Consider the following 19,735-nt stretch of genomic DNA (forward strand, 5'->3'; position numbering starts at 1 on the left):
ACTTGGTGATTCCTTGTGGATCCCTTACAGCTTGGGATTCTATGATCTTGGTGGTTTACCTGGAAAATACCGGATGATTTTTTTTATCCCCTCATGTTTTCATGGCATTTAAACCTGTAGTTCCACTTCTAGATGTGAGAGCGGAGTTGGATAAGGGGAGGGTAAGTTGCTTCTTTATTTGCTGTTCTGCCAGGTGGGTCTGTGTATTTAGTGCCCAAGTTGTGGTAGCTCTGTAAGTAGGGATGTTCCTAATGGTCGTAAAAAGACTCTGCTGCCAGCACAGAATTTGTCCACAGGACTGCGTGCTGGATTCAGTTCTGTAGATTGATTATCTGCTATTTGAGATGGCATGTTCTGTTTATTTCTTCCAAGCCATCAGGATTTGAGGTCGCTGAGATGTATGGATTAATCAATCACTTGCATCATGTTTGAGCTTGAAGCAGTTGAATCGTCCCACCCAGCACTATTAAATTAAACCCTATAATGGCTTTGGGATCGTAGCTCTGCGCTGGGCTGTGCCACCAAAACGTGTTGGTGTTTGATTCTCTTGGTGGATTTTATTTTTTAAGCGAGCACTGGGAACCAGTAGAGTGGAGCAGAGGAGCCTTAGTGGTGTGGTTGTGTCAGGTGTGCCTGATTTCATGGTGACAGGTGGCCTTTTAGTGGAGTTCAGGCTCTGAGCCCTCAAAGCAGTAATGGAACGAGTTTGGGGTGATAGCAGGGCTAATGCAGAATGGTTTGGATGAAGCTGTCCCAGAAGAGTTACGGGTCCTTAGCAGCCTGGCTGGTGTGTGATGTAATTACTGAGACGTTCCTTCCTCTGTGTTGATGAAGTGGATGCTGTTACATAAGGGCATTAAGCAATGGATCTTAGCTTCAGAGCACAGCGAAGGCAGTTGGAAGGCAGGAAGGTGACGAGTTGGAATCCTACTGTGAGCCCAAATTCAGCCAAGCATTACTGCTAAACAGGGGCCTCGGGTTTGTTTTAAGCTTTTGTGATTCCTGTGAGACTTAACCGTCTGTTGGTAGGTTTGCAGTGCAGGTGCCTGGGAGCCATGTTTTTCCTAGGGAGAGCAGTGTGCTTGCGTTCCTTGTGTGCTCTTCAGCAAGGGCATGGTAAAAGCAGTGCTGGGTGTTGGGTGAGGAGCAGAGTGAGAGAGGAGCCCAGTGTTGAGACAGCAGGGGAAGCAGCTGGCTTCCACACAGCGCCCAGGTGGAGTGCAAGGTGATGAGATGAAGCAGCGTTGCAGGTGTTTTTCCAGGAGCTGTGTCTTCCAGGGCTCGGGAGCAGAGCTGTCCCTGGGGTTGCTTTCACAGGACACCCCCAGCCCTCCTGAGGACCCACGGTGAGTGAGTGGGTGACAAAGGTGTCACTGAGCGACAGCATGAGGGTGGGAATGCGTGGAACACAGCGCCCAGGGGGGAGACGGGCAGCCTGGGAAGGTGGGTGGGGAAGGTCAGGCACAAGGAGAAAGTCTGCCCCCATTGGAGAAAAGGGCCTGTTGAATGGCTTGGGTGGGATGTTGGAGAGCAGGAAGTAAGTGAGGTGAAAATGTGCCAGCTGGGTACCGTTTGAGCCCCCCAACCCCACAAGTGCTGTGCAAAGCTCCCCACGCCCCCTGGTGCTCTGTGCAGTTCCCCTGTAAGCTCCCGTTGCCTCTCGGCGTTGCCTCGACTCTCCTTGTGCAAACTCAGTGCTCCCGATGGAGATGTTCAGCCTGGAGGAGCTCTTGTCTGCCTGCAGCCACCCCAACATCCCCAGAGGATGGGCGCGGGGGTCTGTGGGGGCTTTTGTGCTACATGAACGACTGCAGGCAGAGGTGTAGCAAAGGGAACGCAGGACATTTAATAGTGAAACGTACAAAACAGAGCATAAATGACAAGATTCCCAACCATTTCCCACCCCAAACAACAGTTTCTGATCCCACCCCCTAAAATTCCCACCCTCTGATCAGTTTCCCACCCCCTGATCAATTTCTCCCCTTCCCCCACCCCCCCGCTCCCTCCCACCAATAGTTTCTTCCCCCTGCACAAAACTTCCCAGCCCCCCAAAATCCCACGCCAGCAATTCCTTCCTCCCAATTCCAGCAGTTTTGGAGTACAATGTTATCAGAGTACAATTTCTCACCCAGAATTGCCACCCCACCAAATTCCCTCCCCCTCTGCTGGCAGGTGAGATCCGTGCCCGGTAGCTACCCTTCCCTCCTCCTTGGCATGACTGCAAGTGCTTTGGCTTCCTCCAGAGAGATGCTTTGCTGTGACTGGCAGCCGCAGGCTGCTTCTGGGCTGGCGGCCCTGCAGTTGCACCTGTGCTGGAGGAAGCAGCATGCCCAGTAGCTACCCTTTCCTCCTCCCAGGCACGGATGCTAAGCTTGTGTCCTGCTCCAGACTCGGTGGGCGTCTGTGCTTTGCCCTGGCGGTGCATTCTTTTCGGTGTTTGTTTGTGCTGCTGCTGGTGCTGCTGGAAGGGTTGTTGCTGTGTTGCTGTGTGCCCATAACCGTGCCGAGTCCTGGTGCTGGCCGCCGTGCTGACAGCGGCAGCTTGGCCTAGCGCCGGCGTTTGTGGCGTGGCGCACGGTGGCAGCGCGGCAGCTTCCTGTGTGTGCCTGGGATGCTGGCAGCGTGCTGCCTGTGCGCGGTGCTCTGTCCTCTGGTGGTGGTGCAGGCGGGCGTTGGGCTGGTGGGCGGCGCGGTGCTGTCCCCGTGGTGCTGGTGTGCCAGCCGGCAGGAGATGCATGCGGCTGGCAGTGCGAGGCGCCTGAGCAGCACGTGGGGCTGTTTGTGCGGCGCCTCTTCCACGAGCCGCCCAGCGCGCAGCAGAGGAGGCACGGGGCGCTTGGCCGGCTCGGTGCTGTGCCCTGGGTGCTGGTGTGCCAGCCGGCAGGAGATGCAGCCGGGTGGCAGTGCGAGGCGGGGGAGAATCAGCCGGGGCTGCCTCCGCTGCAGCTCTGCCATGGGGTGTGCAGTGCGAGGTGCAGGGGCAGCCAGTGCTCTGGGCAGTGCCAGGCGGGTGAGAATCACCTGGGGCTGCCTTCGCAGCACCTCTGCCATGGGATGTGCAGTGCGAGGTGCAGGAGGTGCAGGGGCAGCCAGGGGGCTGGGCAGTGCCAGGCGGGTGAGAATCACCCGGGGCTGCCTTCGCAGCACCTCTTCCATCGGGTGTGCGTTGTTTGGCGATGGCGGTGCGGGAGCAGCCAGGGGGCTCGGCATGGGCAGCTGAGGGGATGCTGCCTGGTGCCCACGTGAGTTGTTGAGGAGCCCAGGTTCAGCATCTTTGTTGTTGCTGAGCTCCCGGCTGGCCATGGTGGAGTGAGGCAGCTCTGCAATGGAAGAGGAGTTGAGGCTGCTGGAGGCACGTGGGCTTGGTGGTTGTGTGGCAGTGGTGCGCTGCGCCAGCCCCTCCCTTCTGCAGCTGTGCAGAGCACTCGCAGCTTCTGGAATAGCAGAACATGCCCCGGAATGATGATGGCAGCCTTCCCACCCCCGCTTGGTGCAGACACCCACTGGTCATCTGTGCAGACTGCAAACTCACCATCCATCCAGGCGAGCAAAGGGTCAATTTCGGCATCGCCGGCCAGAGTGCTGGTGCTGGGTGTGTCTTCTGGGCAATGGAAGAAATGCCCAGTGGGGCAATGCCAGCTTTCCTGCAGGCGCTCAGCGCAGACAGCCCCCAGCAGCTGTGCTGCTCCCAAACTCACCGCTGTTGATCCAGGTGAGCAGCTCGTCCATGTCTGTGGTGTCGTGCAGGATGCCTGGGTTGGCTGTCACTTCTGGAGAAGGAAGAAAATGCCCAGAGGGGCACTGCCAGCTTTCCCATGCCCGCTCGGTGCGAGCACCCCCCGCCAGCTCTGCTGCCCCCAGCCTCACCCTCGTTGATCCACGTCAGGAGCTCAGCCATGTCCTCGGCGACGTCCTCCAGGGTGTCTGCGCTCGTTGACACTGCTGGCCAAGCAAGAGCATCCCCAGCGGGGCAATGCCAGCTTTGCCACAGCCCCGTGGAGTAGACAGCCTGCCGCCCGCCCTGCAGCCCCTGAACTCACGGCCTGATTGCAGCGAGGCAGCGCTGCAGGTGAGCGGAGCCGTGGCAGGGTGGGGGCAGACGTCGGTGGGCGCTGGGTGCCCCTGGTCCTCCGAGAGCAGCACGGCATGTTGGATGGGCTGCATTGGCGGCTGCCAGGTGTTGGGCAGGGTGCAGGGCATGGGGAGCACCTGCTCCTGCAGGGAGGGTACCTGCAAAAGAACTGGGGGGGGGGCCGGGGCAGCCGGGGGCCTGCGGCAGGTAGGTGCCTGCGGGCTGCGGGGGCTCCGCGTGGGGGGGCATGGCCCCGGGCCACAGCCCCATCGGCTGCTGGGGCGGCAGCGGCCCTGCGGGCAGGGGACGTCCTGAGCAGGGAGCAGGGGTGTGGGGGGGAGCCGTAGCTGGGTGCAGCCCCCCAGGTAGGAGCAGCAGCACCGGTGAGTGCAGCCCCACAGTTGGGGTGAGGCCCACAGGTGGCAGCTGAGCCAGGGTTGGGGGCAGCCCCCTGGGTGGGAGCTGCGCTGCCTGTCCCCAGTCACCTGGTAGGCCGGGCCAGACAGAGGGCTGAGGTGCCAGGTGGGTGGCAGTGGGGACAGGGAAGGATTGTGGGGGTACCGGCATCGGTCCGCGGACGGTGGGCTGCATCCAGGCGGGGTCCGGTGGCGGCACAGTGGCATCAAAGCAAGTGGCGTCAGGCGTCAGAGGCACCGTCAGCGCTCGAGGGAATCTCTCTGTGGGGAAATGGCAGAAGGGGCGCTGGGCTGAGAGCCGGGGCCTTGGGGTGAGATCCGGGTGACAGGAGTGGGATCTGGGGTGAGATCCGGGTCCCAGGGGTGTTTTCTGCGGCTCTGGGATGAGATCCGGGGCCACAGGGGTGAGATGTGGGGCGCTGGGGTCAGCTGGAGCGACAGAGCAGGGGGAGCTGCTGCCTTACCTGCCATGACAGCTGGAGAGTGGCAGTTGGGGGAGCCCCTCCCCCCACGGGGGTTCTGTGACCGTTGGGCTCAGCCCCTTTCCCCCGGCTTGCCATGCTTTGCCTTTTCGTACCCAGACCTCCTTCCCATCCCAGTGGTTTCCCATCCCCAGGATCAGTGACGGTATGGATGGGCATTTTGCAGCCCAGTGCCCTTCCTTCCCAAGGCTTTGCCCGTCCCAGTGAATAACATGAGAGAGCCCCAAGGTCCTTGGTTTATTAAGGGCCTTTTTCTCCATCTCTCAGTTGTTTTTTCCTCTGTTCTCTCTGTTGGTATGACATACGTGGCCCATCAGGTAATTCAGCAGTGAGTGGTGTCTTCTTGCGAAGCTGTGGCAGGTGGGTGCATGCACTTCCCTGCTGGTATGACAAAGCTGAAGGTGCCTGAGGTGTTTGAGAGCTTTGGGAGTTGGATGGAGAGTTCTTGACCAAGGAAGAGCCCTTTGGTCCTTGCCGCCCTGGGAGAGGGTGGGATTGCTGAAGGGTGAGAGAGGTCTTGGAGTGATCTGAGGGGTGTAGGAACGGAGCCGACAGGTTTTGGGTTCCTTTGCCGTGCTCTGCGCAGGCTGTGCCAGTGCTGGGGTTGGATTTTGAGTCCTTCTGAAAAGTAAATGAGACAAAGGGTTTTTTGTGCAGCCTGAAACCCTGCAACCCTGCTGTATGGGCTGCAGCCCAGGGTAGGTGCCCTGTCTCCACAATTGCTGCCCACACTCTTCCCTTCTCCACAGTGACCACGGCCATCCCCTGAAGCTCCAGTCATGAAGACCCTGCACATCATGTCTGATGGCCGTCTGTCTGCGCTGCCCATGGCTGTGATGGGTGCAGCTCCTCATGTCCCCTCAAACTGCCAGGCATCCAAGCTTCTCCTCCTCCACCAGCTCTCCACTGACTCCCACACCTTTGCCACCTCCCATGTCGTGTTGTGGAAATGCATGGTGCTGGGGCGGGCCCAAACTCCCACCCTGACAGCAGGCACGTTTCCAAAAACTCTACTCACTTCCTCATCCTGCTGGCTCGTGAGAAGATCCTGTTGTCAGCTCTGCCAACCAGCACAGCAGAGGTGGGATTGTTAGAGCAGCCTGGAAAACAGCAGGGGAAAAACCATTTCCCCCTTTGGCTGTTATTTGTTGAGAAATGCTGTGTGGTGAGTGTTGAGTCAGGGCCTGAACCACCAGCCCAGATGGAGCATCTGGGGAAAGGGCCCAGTCAGCGCTGGGAGTGCAGGTGAGGGCAGTTCAGTTGTATGATGGAATGAGGGGAGCCTGGCTGCACCTCTGTTAGACCTCACTGAAGGGCTGACCCTGCAGTGGGCAAGGATCTCTGGTTGGAGATCCCTCCCTTGTGGAGTTTTCCATGTGAGCCTGGATCTTCAGGGACAGTTGAGCACTTTCCTTTGCCTTTGTAACACCCTTCTGTTGTGCCAGTCCCTTTGTGGTTACACCTCCTTCCACTGCACTGATCATTCTGATTGTTACAGGTGTCCTCTGCCCCTTCCCACCTGTAAAGCAAACAGAAGACCTTTCTGATGGGAGTGAGCAGCAAGGAACTGACTGAATCATGGAATCACAAGGTTGGAAACGACCTGTAAGAGTCTCAGCTATGGAGGTCCTATAAGGGTCTCAGCTTCCTTCCTGCCCTGCGCTTGACTGAGGGACCCTGCAACCAGCTCAGGAGGTAAGAGGTGGCCTTGGGCCCAGCTCTGCCAGCTTTCACTGTGAAAGGGAGCAGTTCAGGGAAAGGCACAGCCTGGGTGAGCCTGAGCTTTACTCTAGCATCTGAGGGAGCTGTGGACATCAGCTGTGGACACGACTCATAGAGGTGTGGGTCAGCTGTGGATGCTCAGTGTTCTTAAGCAGCCCATGTGCTTGCCTTGGATGCTTGCTGCTGTCCTGAGCCCTTTATAACCTCAGTAGCCCCTGCTGTAAGGCAGCATACTTGAGAACTAAAATGGCATGGTTTTGTAGGATGGAGCAGGGGCTTTGTACCAGGGAGCTGCAGAGCATCCTGGGCACAGCATGGCAAGATGGGAACATCCACTGCATGTCTGTGTTGGCTCTACAGAACTGCACAGGGGCACAGCATCTCTAGCAAGAAAACCTCTGCTGCTCATTCTGCTCCCTTATGTTTTTAAAACATGACACGGTCCAGCTCATTGTGGCCATGGGCCACAGCAGCTCTGACAGCATCCCAGTGCTGCAGCATCCCGCTGCCCACCTCTCCGAGGGGCCAGGGCTGATCCAGAGCAAGGCAGCAGCTTGGTGCTGCAGTGGGAAGCGGAGGTGTGTGGAGTGCTGTAGGTGTGCTGGCTGTGCCACGTCGCTGTGGGGTAGAGCTGGTGCTGCAGTGAGCCCTTGTGGGATGGTGGTGGTGCGTGGGGTTGGAGGGCTGTGCAAGCTGGTTATCGCAGGGCTGGGGAAAGCAGGAATAATGGAGATAATGGAGAGAGGTGGCTTTGGTGGGGCTGTCTGATTTTTTCAGGTGCTCCAGAGGGTTGCTGAAGTTGATCAGGAAATGCAGAATCTCTCCCTTGTAAATGTTTTGGGCTGAGGCACTGGGGTGAGTGGAATGGCACAGCTGGGTCTGGGAGCGATGGCTTTGGGTTCGGCATCACGACTGTGCTTTTGTCATAGGCAAAGGAGTGGTCACCTCCCAGATCCAAACTGTAGGAAACATGAGACTCACCCATGGGGTGAATGGGGTTAATGGAATGGGGGTTAACTGAAGTAAAGCAACAGAGAAGTGAAGATGACCCTTGTGCAGCCCAGTAAAAACGCAGTATGGCCTCAGAGTGGTCAGCGGGGTCCCAGAAGAACAAGTAGGATCTGGGATCTACTTCACCCCGAAATCCCTGTTTTTCCCCTTCAATCTGGCTGTTTTCCCATGACAGTGTCCCTGCTCCAGTGCCACCCTTATTGTGACAGACTTCTGCCATCCGTCCCATCTCAACTCTCTCTCTTTGCCCTTCTTTCTTGCCGCCCCCCTCCAGACACCGAAGGCCAGAAGCAGAACACGGCAGCACACACGTGTGCGTGTCCATGTGCATGAACACGGCGTGTGCAGGGAGGGCTCTGCACAAGGCTGTGTGGCTTTGCACACCTTTGCCCGTGCGTTCGGATGGTTGCGCACAGGTGTGCCAGGAGGTGCAGGCAGTGTGTGTGAGTGCACAGGGTTGTGTGAGTGCGCCAGGAAGTCGTTGGAGCAGCAGCTCCTGGCTGCCGCTGCACAAATCGGGCCGTGCGCTCTGTGTCCATCTCTACTGGTGATGTTTTTATTGACCACAACCAAAGTTTAGTTGGAGTTGGGTGGCACTCGCAGCGCTGCCCTGTAACGCCGCGCGCCGCAGCGCTGCCGGCTGATGCTGCTCCTCTCAGTCCCTCAGCTGCAGCTGCTGCATCATCTCCACCAGGCTGTTCATTGTGGAGCACTGGAAAGAAACAGAGTGAGTGTAGAAACAATGTGGGGAGCTCTCCTTCAGAAAGGCTGATCAGGACACTTGCAGAACGGCCCCATGCAGCACAGCACGTTCCTGCCGTTCAGGTCGCTGGCGTTACTTCCCACAGCAGCTGCCTATGCTAAGATTCATGCTCTGCTGGGGGAACGAGGTTTCCAAGGTCGCAGTGCCCGACATGGCAAGGCTCCTTATGGCAGCAAAACCCTCCGGCCGTTACCAACAGCGTCCTTCTGAAGGCAGAGGAAGGCACCCAAGCTCGCCTGGGCAGCTCTCACTGACAGCGTGACTTCCTCAGACACACAGCTGGGTGTTTTTCTGTGACATCACTGCCCTCAGGACCTTACAGCATCTTTCACGGCTGTCAGACAGAGGCACTGAGGGCAACAAGAGCCGTGTCTGTGCTCGCCAAGGACTCACCTCTGCATGTGCAGCTGCAGCTCTGAGGGAAGCCTTCTTCAATTCCCTTCTCCTCTCTTTTTGTCGTTGTCTTCTTGCTATAAAGCAAGAATAAAAATGAATTCATTCTGTGAGCAGCAGAACTGTGTAAACATGGGTACCACAAAAGCAGAAGGCAGAAAAAAGACGGGAAATTTGAGCAGGAAGCCTCTCAGTGAATGACATTTCCAGAGGGACAAACAGAAGACCACCAGGCAGTTAAAGAGACGGGGTTACATAGTGTGGCACCTCACTGCCTTTGGACTTTGTAGGCTCCAACTCTTTTCCCCTCTGCAGAGAAGGAGAAAGCAAAGCAAACCCTCTGCAGCCTCGGTGTGCTTGATCAGGGCAGCAGCTGCCCTGCAGGGCGGTAGCACAGCACCTGCTTACCTCGCAGCTTGGAGCTCCGTGCTGCAGCAGGCCCAGGCTGTGCTGCTGGAGCCGGCACGCTGCCTCCGCTCTGACCTCTGGCTCTTTTGCAGGCAGGCAGCAGCGCTGATGTTTGCTGCTCTTCCTCCGTGCTCTTGCGTTTACCTGCAGCCAGGGACTTGGAGACAGAGCGGGGGCACACGGCAGGGGCAGGTCTTCCCCCTGAGCTGGGACCTGCTGATGTAGGAAGCCCCCCAGCCTGCAGATGAGCTCTCCCAGAAAGCCCTTCCTGCACCGCTTTCGGGTCGATCTTTCCGTTGGACTCAGCACCTCTGTCTGTTATAATCAAGAAAAGAGAAGCAAGGAGATACAACGAGAGTCCAGTGATACTTTCAGTCTGCACAATGGGCCTCGATACTAGGAAACCTGATCTCGAGTGTACACAGTAAGGAATCTTAGCATCTTGGGTGAACGTTGGGTTGAGGCTACAAAACGGGACAGGAAGGTAATAGTAGATCCCAGGGATTAATACCTCAAGCAACACACAACAACGTCAGTCCCAGACAGAATAGACAGAGAGCCTAGCTAGAAAGACAGTGCACCAAACCCAGGTGCCTGCTGTGTGTCCATACCTCTCTTGGGTGCTGTGCCACACTCGGTGCTTCTGCCTTGCCTCTCTGCAAGGCTGCGCTTTGCTGGAAGGCTGCTTGCATCAGCATCTGACAGAAAGGAAACAGAGACATGAAGAGCATCTCTTTGGAGGAACGTTTTAGCACAGCCAACCAAACTTCTGGTCTTCCAGTGTAGTTTCTTCAATTTCCTTTCCTCTGCTACAGCCTTGTGCCACTGCTGCAGTCAGCACAGAACTGCAGTGCCCTTTCCTCTCTCCTCCATCACACTCAGCCCTGCATGCAGCCCTGCTTAGAGGCAGCACCCACAGCACAGCTCACAGGAGCTTCTTACCTGGGGAGGCTTTCCGTTTCCCCCCGTGCCCAGCACCATCCCACGGACGCGCAGGCTCCGTCCCTGCAACGACAGATCCAGTGTGATTGCACAGACACCCGGAGCAGCACTGTCCTGTTAGCCCACACGCACCACAAAACCAGAAGACGCTGTTCTACAGCCAGAGCAGAAACTGGTGTTCAAACTGCAGTGTGCTGACACAAAGCATTATGCTCTCATTCCTGCCAGATGGCAGCAGAGGAACCCCGGACTGCCTGGCAGCTCTGCATTCTGCAGAGCAAAGCTGCATCAGCAAACAAAACGCTACCGGGTGCAAACGTCGAGACACGGATCTCTTGTTCCTAGAGGGAATGCACTCAGCTCTGAGCACCACCACTTATACACAGACTTGTGTCTCGCTGCTGCCATCAGCTGCTGCTGTCGGCCTTTCTAATGCTTCCACCGTGGTTTCTGGACATCCCTACAGCACTGCAGCCGCTCAGAAGTGATACCTAGAAGGCATTCCTCCATACTTCATGACAGAGGACTGCAGAAACTCACTTTTGCGTGGCAGTGAGGACGGCCCGTGCCCATCGCGTCCCTCTGTGCGCTGCCAGGCGCCGTGGGATCTCTGGCAGCCTGCTGGCTGCTGCTCCCAAAGGCGGGGAACCGCGCCGCGCTGCTTCTGAGGAGAGAAAGAAGAAACATTGGAGGGAACGGGCAGCCGAGGTTTGCACAGAGCTTCCAGGTCGTGCCAGAGATGGGATAGCAGAGTGCTGAGATGTTCTTTACCACTGAGGGAAAACACAGCCTGAGCCATGCCCATGTTATTAGCCCAGGCTGTCAGCGAGCGCAGAACCCAACCAGTTCCTGAGGTCCCAAAGGACCAGCAGGGCTCCCCCCGCTCCACCCCTTCCCCTGGAAAACAAAAACAAAGGAAGAAACACCCAGCAAAAGATACCCAGCCCTACCTTTGCTCTCACAGAGCGGGAATTGCAGCCGCGCTCGTCTCCATGCTGAGACATGATGGCTGAAGTCTCAGAGGAAGCCCAAGCTCAGATGGTTCTCTGCACAGGAGCTTCTCCTGCTCCTGGAAAGAGCTGGCTTCACTCTTCCTCGATACCCAAAGTCTCCTTTTGGACAGGAACCCTGCAGAAAGCATCCACCAGTGAAAAATCATGAGGAAGAAGCATCTTCCCAGCTTTCTCCTGCCGCACCATGGAGTCTCTTGAGGAGGGCAACGTCTGGAAGGCAGCTGGCTGCGAGAGCTGCCTGCCACCAGGTCCAGTTTGGGTCTGACTGCCACGGCTTGTGTCAGCAAGTGCCCTTCTCCATCTCCTGCACAGCTCTGCACCCAGCCACCCGTGGGGCAGGGGGCACGAGCTGTGCTCTGAGAAGCTTGTGCTCTCCTTGCTTTTCAATGTCCAACATGAAGGTGGGGCTCAGCAGTGAATTTCCAGGGGAGGAATGACATCCCATCATCCTCACTGAAACGTGGGATGGAATCTGAACAAGAACATGTTTCCTCTGGAAACAGCCATGCTGAACGGCACTGCTGGAGCTGGGAACTCCTCCCCAGCCCAGCTTTTCTGCTGATACCTCCCGGCCCCCAGCCAGCACCAAACCCAGCTCACCTGGTCACTGCCCAGCCGGATGACCTGGTCACTGTGCCCAGCTGACGCACGCGCCGCAGCGCTGCTCCCAGTGGGCTCTCACAGGAAGATCAATCCAGAAAAGCACAGAGCTCAGTCTAGGTGTGCAGCACGCTCACCAGACCACCAGCTCTGCTCCAGCTGGGGCACAAACGCTCCCAGCCAGGCAACCACTGTGAGCTCAGCAAGTGCCTGCATCACCGCTGTGCTTTCATCATAGGCAAAGGAGTGGTCACCTCCCAGATCCAAACTGTAGGAAACATGAGACTCACCCAATGTGGTGAATGGGGTTGATTGAATGGGGGTTAATTGAAGTAAAGCAACAGAAAAGTGAAGATGACCTTTGTGCAGCCCAGTAAAAACGCAGTATGGCCTCAGAGTGGTCAGCGGGGTCCCAGAGGAACAAGTGGGATCTGAGAGGAGTGCACAGCAGTACGGTCCAGAAAGGTGCAGCATGGCCAAGTGAAAACCAGTAAGGAGCAGCATGGCCTCAGAGCGGTCCGTGGAGCCCTATAGGAATCAGCAGAAAGCAACAGGAAGGCACAGCTGTGCCCAGGGCCGGTGCCGGCCTCTGCCTCTGGCTTTGGGCCCTTGGCCTGGTGCCGGCCTCTCGGGCTGTGTGTCAGGCCTAGGCCTGGTGCCGGCCTTTCAGGACTGGCTTTAGGCTCCACGGCCGGTGCCAGCCCGCCCGGCTGTAGGTGTGGCTGTCAGCCCCGGCTCTGGCGCTGCCCCTGTGGCTGTAACCGCGGCATTACGGCCCAGGGCTGGTGCTGGCTCTCTGGCTGGAGCTTCAGACTTCAGGGCCGGCTCTCAGGCTGTGGCTTCAGGCACGAATCTGGTGCGGGCTTCTTGTGCTGTGGCTCCAGGTTTAGGCCCAGGGCCAGTGCAGCCTCTCTGGCTGGGTTTCAACCCAGGGTCGGTGCTGGCCGCTCAGGCTGTGGCTTCAGGTCCCTTGGCCGGTGCCAGTCTCTCTGGCTGTGTGTTTAGGCCCCAGGGCCACTCCCGGCTTCTCTGGCAGCATCTTTAGGCCCAGGGCGTGTGCCAGCATCTCTGACTGGGGCTGTGGCTGTGAGCCCCTGGGCTGCATCCAGCCTTTTGGGCTCTGGCCCAAAGTCACCAGGCCTGGTACCAAATTGTAAGAAAACATGAGGGCCGCCCAATGGGGTTATCTGAAGTATCAAAACAGAGAAATTAAGATGACTCTTGTGTGACCAGCCTGGGTCATCCTCTCGCTCAGGCACTGCATGATCAGACCCAGGAGATGTTGCCCCCAGGCTCCCCCAGGCTGGAGGCTGGGAGGATTTGGGCTCCCAAGCAATCAGCAAGCATTTGGATGAGTCAGCCCTCTGGTTTTTGTGAGGACAGACGAGTCCACCTTGGAAAGCCATCTGGGCAGAACAGCTTTGTTGTTGGGCTGCAGCACTCTGTGGCCAGGCGCTGCTCAAGCGCTGGGCCTGCATTTCCTCCTGGGCATCCACGCGTGCTCTGAGTCTGCTGCAGCTTTCTGCAGGGTTTGTGGCTTCCTGCTGAGGAGCTCCTCGTGTTCTTCTGCAGCTGCCCCCCAGCATCACTGCTGCCTCCTCTGGTGCCGTGCCGGGAGATGCGTCAGCGTCCATCAGCCTGCGCTTCCTTCCTCCCAGCAGCAGCTGCTCCTGCACTGACCTTCATTCACACTGGATGCCGTTCGCTTCCAGCGCCAGCTGACCTGCGACACAGAGAAAGGAAATGTGGGATCAGCACAAATGCAGAAGCCCGAGGCTGTGCCACCACCACGTACTGCAGCCTTGGGAAGCCAGCTGCCACTGCAACCTTGGTCAGAATTAAAGCAGGCTCCGTAAATTAAGTGTGACTTCTGAACTGAAGTGATTGCCACAGTCAGAAATAAATACTGAAATCACTGAACTGTAGGTGGTTATCTCTGAATTCTTTTGCTTTGGGGAAAATATGGACTGGGAATTGAAGGGTACGAGAAAACCGAGGAGCACTTGGCAATTCAGGCAAACTGAGCAGTGCAGGGAAGATTGCTGCATTTCTTCTTCTCCTGGCCCAGAAAGGAATTTTCCTACCTTAAAGGAGGTACTTAAAAGAGGTACCTTAAAAGAGAAAAGAGAAGAAGAGCCTGACAGAGTAGACACATTACAGTCCCACATCCCGGGTAGAAGCTGGAGAGCTCTCGTGGCACAAAGCTCAGGGCTGCAGAAATTGAGGGTGCCTCTAAACTTTATAACAAGAGGTGGAATGTGAAACATGGGCACTTCCTGCAGAGCACATCACACAGCTGCAGGCAGCGCCTGAGGGGTAACAGATCAGAAAGGAAAACCTTACTATGTGAACGCAGGGACCAGCTGCTCTCTTCTTCTGGGCCTTTGTTCACAGTGAGGATTTCCCTCAAGAGCGCCGCTTTCCGCTCATGCTGCTGCTGTCTCCAGCTGTTGGTCGCTTCCACTGCTGGACGCTGTGCCCACAGCTCATTCTGCTTTGGGCAAAGCCTGCTGGGTGAACTCCAAACCAAGGTCACAGCCACGCTAATCCAGCTGCTTTGTCTGGAAGGGCTCAGAGGCCACGCATGGGATCCTTTCTGCTGCTGGTTCTCTCCGGGCAAGAAGCTCCACTCTCAGAGCAGCAGCCAAGAGCCAGAAGGCAGACAAAGCTTCCAATCCCCATGGATGTGGCTGTCTGCAAAGACAACAGCTGCCTGCTCTTCAGCACGGTGACGCTCACCCAGCAAAGCCCTCACCCAGCAGATGCCTTTCCTTACACTCAGAACTGTCTCACATTTGTGCAGCCCTTGGCACTGCATTTCCAATCCAAGCTCACATAGATCTCAACCATTCCTTCTGTGTTAGACTGCTTGGATCCCCAGTTAGGGCTGCAGCTCAAGAGGTCAACACAACAGGAGCAGCACAGCATGCAACTGGAAAACACATCTCAAGGCTGAGAAGAGCCAACCGTCTGACCTTGGGCACAACTCACCAAGAGCCAGGCCTTGCAAACTTTGTCGATCTGAGCATGCGGGAGGGGGCTGGCAATCAGACCAGCAGTGTCCATTTCAATTGCAGCTCCGTGTAGAGAAGAACGCCTAACAGTAACAGGTGTGGATGAGTTCCATTCACAAGCTGCACCAGGAGTTTGTTCTTCATTAAAAAAAGCATGCATTCCAAGCCAAAAAGGGAACAGCAGGAGTTGCTATCACTGGAAGACATTCCTATTCCCACACCTCATCCTCCTACCACAGCTTTCCTTGCCTCACCCCTCGCCCCAGCTCCTGGAAAATGCCCGCAGACTGAAAGTCAGCTCTCAAATCCATAGACTCCTTTCCCATTGCTCCATTAAAAGAAGACTTCAGACTTGTTTCAGGCACTCCAACTGACCGAGCAGTGGTACCACAATCACTCACAACACACGGAGGCCACTCTCAAAAGCTTCCAACAGCTCCTGCCCAAGACCAACATCTCCACAGCCATCCTTCTCACGTGAGTCCAGGAAACAAATGCACTGCACAGCCTTTCTGAACTACTATCATATCAGTAGCATTTCTGGTGGTAGAAAGGCACAGCAAATAGTCCATCAGATACATTCGGGCACATCTCCCATGAAAAACAGCATTCTTCAAACACCTGTGTTTCTAAAGATGAAAAACATCCAGTAAGCAGCAACGAGAGGCTCTGTTTTTCAATCTTTCCCAAGGGAGAAGTGTTCACATCCACTTTTCCTGACCACACAAACACGGCCCCAGCTGTCAGAGCCCTTCTGCCATAGCACAAGCAGACTGCACGCACATTAAAGAGCACGCACAGCCCCTCCTGAGGTCCTGGAGCCCACAGCTCCCCTTCAGAGCTCCACAGCTTACCGGTGTTTCACACTGATGCAGCCTCACTCAAGGCTCATAGGTGTCCAAGAAGGCCTGCAGAAGGCAAGAGGCGGCAGCCAGAGGACAGGACATTTTCCATTTGTCATCCTTTTGTTGTAATAATCTGACTTAGCCTAACTTTCCTGGATATTTCTCAATTATAACATCTGTGCATTCATTGATTATACATGAGGTTACATTATAACGTACGTGCTGGAAACTGTCTCCATATTAAGCTACATCATCATCTGTTTTCCACTAATTTTTGTTCTTTGCAGTAGGCATCATAGGTGAGACTGACCTGGAAAGTGAACGTGTGACTACTTGGAAAATGAACCCACTGCTGGGGAGAAAACGACAGGACACCCTCTGCAGGTTCCTTCCCCATCCGCCTGGGGCAGTGGCAGCAGAGCTGAAGATGAGAGCCCAGAAGGCACTCAGACAGAAGTGAAAATCCAAAACGTGCAAGTAAGAACGAAGTCTTTACAGAAGTTTGTGTCACTGAATTCAGAGAACTGTTCTCCAACCTCGAAGACATGACTGTCTGCAATGGTGAGGAATCAAACGTGCAGCAGAGGAAACACTCTCTGGCTCCTTTCCCTGTGCCCCAGGTCTGTTCTGACATGGCAGCGAGGCGCAGATCTTGTGTTTCCCAGGGGGAGAAAGGAGTGACAGCTGAATCCAAACCTGGAGTCAGCTTGGGCTGGTAAAATTCCTCCTACAGTGTATGTAGGAATTAATGGATTTCAGGGAGAGATTTCAAAGAAAGCCAGCGTGTTTGATGGAACGATTCAACTTCCAAGCTGTGTCAGTCACTTCAGTCACCTGTTGTGCAACACCAGAAATAAAAACAAAACCCCAACTGCAGGGCAAAATCGAGATTAAGTGAAAATTGAACGAGTTTTGGAGCCATTTCAACATTTTTCCCTTGGTTTTTCCAGCTCAGGGAATGAGAAGCAGCTCGAAAGGAGCTGGAAGCCTCTCTGGATCAACTAAAAGAGGTGCAGTAACGTAGGGATGCTGATGGCCTGAAGTGCCATTTCACTTGGTGCTTGTTATCTGGAGCCACCGTGCGTTTGCCAGCTTTAGTGCTTCTCTCTTTAAAGCACTGGCAATCCGGAATTGGAAGTTTGTCAGATGGCTTTAATAGCGAAGCTGACAGGAGCTGCCAGTGCTGCTGGAGCCCTGTTGTGTGCAGCTGTCTGCGATGGGTGCATGGAGCAGCACTGAACACCTGCAGCTTTTCCTTCAGACAGACACGCAGACATAACCCTGCCTTCTGCCTTCTGCCTGTGCTTTGCTGTTATTTCCTAGCATCCTGCAAGCTGTCTTTGCTGTTTGTATTTTGTCTCTAGCTTTGCTTTGCGATCTTTTCCTTTGGTCTGCTGTCTAAGAAGTGCTGAATCCCAGCCTGACCCACTGATGGAGCAGCTGAGGAAAGGAGCCGGTCAGCCCTGGAGCGCAGCTGAAGGCAATGGAGCTCCGTGGCTGGAAGGGGCGGAGCCTGGCTGCCCCTCCTGGAGCTCAGTTGAGGGCTGGCTGGGAGCAGGGAAGGGTTTCTTTCTGGAAGGTTCTCTGCTGTGGAGTTGGTTCTGTCGGTGACTCCTTGGAGATGGTGAGCAGTGCTTTTCCTGCCTCTGTAATATGCTGCCATTGCACTGGTGTTTCTGCCGCTGCGTGTGTGATGGGCTGCTCTGGGCTGGGGGGGACCTTGTGTGCGTGTTTGCATGACCCTTCCTTGCTGTCACTCTTCAGAAGTGCTGGGTGCTTTGTGGAGGATCTTGCAGGAGGCTGTCAGAAAGCTGGCTGTGATTTTGCTCACATGAAGGGACGCAATGGGAATGGATGTCATTGCCACAAGCAGATGTGAGCTGCTTATGTCGTGAGCGATAAGATCTTGATTATTGATTATGAGCAGTTGCAGTGCGATAGGGGACTGAAGTAAGTGTTTGTTTGGGAGCTCAGGGAAGAGCCATGAGAAGTGAAATGGCAGTTTGTGTTTTGGCTGTCAAGTAGGGGGAGCTTTATTGGTCCTTGCTTGCTGTGCTGTGCCTGCCTGCCTGCTCCCTGTGCTTGCTGCACCTGATACCAGTGGCTGTGGCCAGGCTCCCCAGGGCTGTGGGCCTGGTCCTGAGCTGCTGCAGCTTAAAGACCATTTGTGTTTGGGTTGTCCTTCCTGGAGCATCAGGTTGGACTTGGTGATTCCTTGTGGATCCCTTACAGCTTGGGATTCTATGATCTTGGTGGTTTACCTGGAAAATACCGGATGATTTTTTTTATCCCCTCATGTTTTCATGGCATTTAAACCTGTAGTTCCACTTCTAGATGTGAGAGCGGAGTTGGATAAGGGGAGGGTAAGTTGCTTCTTTATTTGCTGTTCTGCCAGGTGGGTCTGTGTATTTAGTGCCCAAGTTGTGGTAGCTCTGTAAGTAGGGATGTTCCTAATGGTCGTAAAAAGACTCTGCTGCCAGCACAGAATTTGTCCACAGGACTGCGTGCTGGATTCAGTTCTGTAGATTGATTATCTGCTATTTGAGATGGCATGTTCTGTTTATTTCTTCCAAGCCATCAGGATTTGAGGTCGCTGAGATGTATGGATTAATCAATCACTTGCATCATGTTTGAGCTTGAAGCAGTTGAATCGTCCCACCCAGCACTATTAAATTAAACCCTATAATGGCTTTGGGATCGTAGCTCTGCGCTGGGCTGTGCCACCAAAACGTGTTGGTGTTTGATTCTCTTGGTGGATTTTATTTTTTAAGCGAGCACTGGGAACCAGTAGAGTGGAGCAGAGGAGCCTTAGTGGTGTGGTTGTGTCAGGTGTGCCTGATTTCATGGTGACAGGTGGCCTTTTAGTGGAGTTCAGGCTCTGAGCCCTCAAAGCAGTAATGGAACGAGTTTGGGGTGATAGCAGGGCTAATGCAGAATGGTTTGGATGAAGCTGTCCCAGAAGAGTTACGGGTCCTTAGCAGCCTGGCTGGTGTGTGATGTAATTACTGAGACGTTCCTTCCTCTGTGTTGATGAAGTGGATGCTGTTACATAAGGGCATTAAGCAATGGATCTTAGCTTCAGAGCACAGCGAAGGCAGTTGGAAGGCAGGAAGGTGACGAGTTGGAATCCTACTGTGAGCCCAAATTCAGCCAAGCATTACTGCTAAACAGGGGCCTCGGGTTTGTTTTAAGCTTTTGTGATTCCTGTGAGACTTAACCGTCTGTTGGTAGGTTTGCAGTGCAGGTGCCTGGGAGCCATGTTTTTCCTAGGGAGAGCAGTGTGCTTGCGTTCCTTGTGTGCTCTTCAGCAAGGGCATGGTAAAAGCAGTGCTGGGTGTTGGGTGAGGAGCAGAGTGAGAGAGGAGCCCAGTGTTGAGACAGCAGGGGAAGCAGCTGGCTTCCACACAGCGCCCAGGTGGAGTGCAAGGTGATGAGATGAAGCAGCGTTGCAGGTGTTTTTCCAGGAGCTGTGTCTTCCAGGGCTCGGGAGCAGAGCTGTCCCTGGGGTTGCTTTCACAGGACACCCCCAGCCCTCCTGAGGACCCACGGTGAGTGAGTGGGTGACAAAGGTGTCACTGAGCGACAGCATGAGGGTGGGAATGCGTGGGACACAGCGCCCAGGGGGGAGACGGGCAGCCTGGGAAGGTGGGTGGGGAAGGTCAGGCACAAGGAGAAAGTCTGCCCCCATTGGAGAAAAGGGCCTGTTGAATGGCTTGGGTGGGATGTTGGAGAGCAGGAAGTAAGTGAGGTGAAAATGTGCCAGCTGGGTACCGTTTGAGCCCCCCAACCCCACAAGTGCTGTGCAAAGCTCCCCACGCCCCCTGGTGCTCTGTGCAGTTCCCCTGTAAGCTCCCGTTGCCTCTCGGCGTTGCCTCGACTCTCCTTGTGCAAACTCAGTGCTCCCGATGGAGATGTTCAGCCTGGAGGAGCTCTTGTCTGCCTGCAGCCACCCCAACATCCCCAGAGGATGGGCGCGGGGGTCTGTGGGGGCTTTTGTGCTACATGAACGACTGCAGGCAGAGGTGTAGCAAAGGGAACGCAGGACATTTAATAG

Source organism: Lagopus muta, chromosome 7, assembly GCF_023343835.1.
Source record: "Lagopus muta isolate bLagMut1 chromosome 7, bLagMut1 primary, whole genome shotgun sequence".
Lineage (NCBI taxonomy): Eukaryota > Metazoa > Chordata > Aves > Galliformes > Phasianidae > Lagopus > Lagopus muta.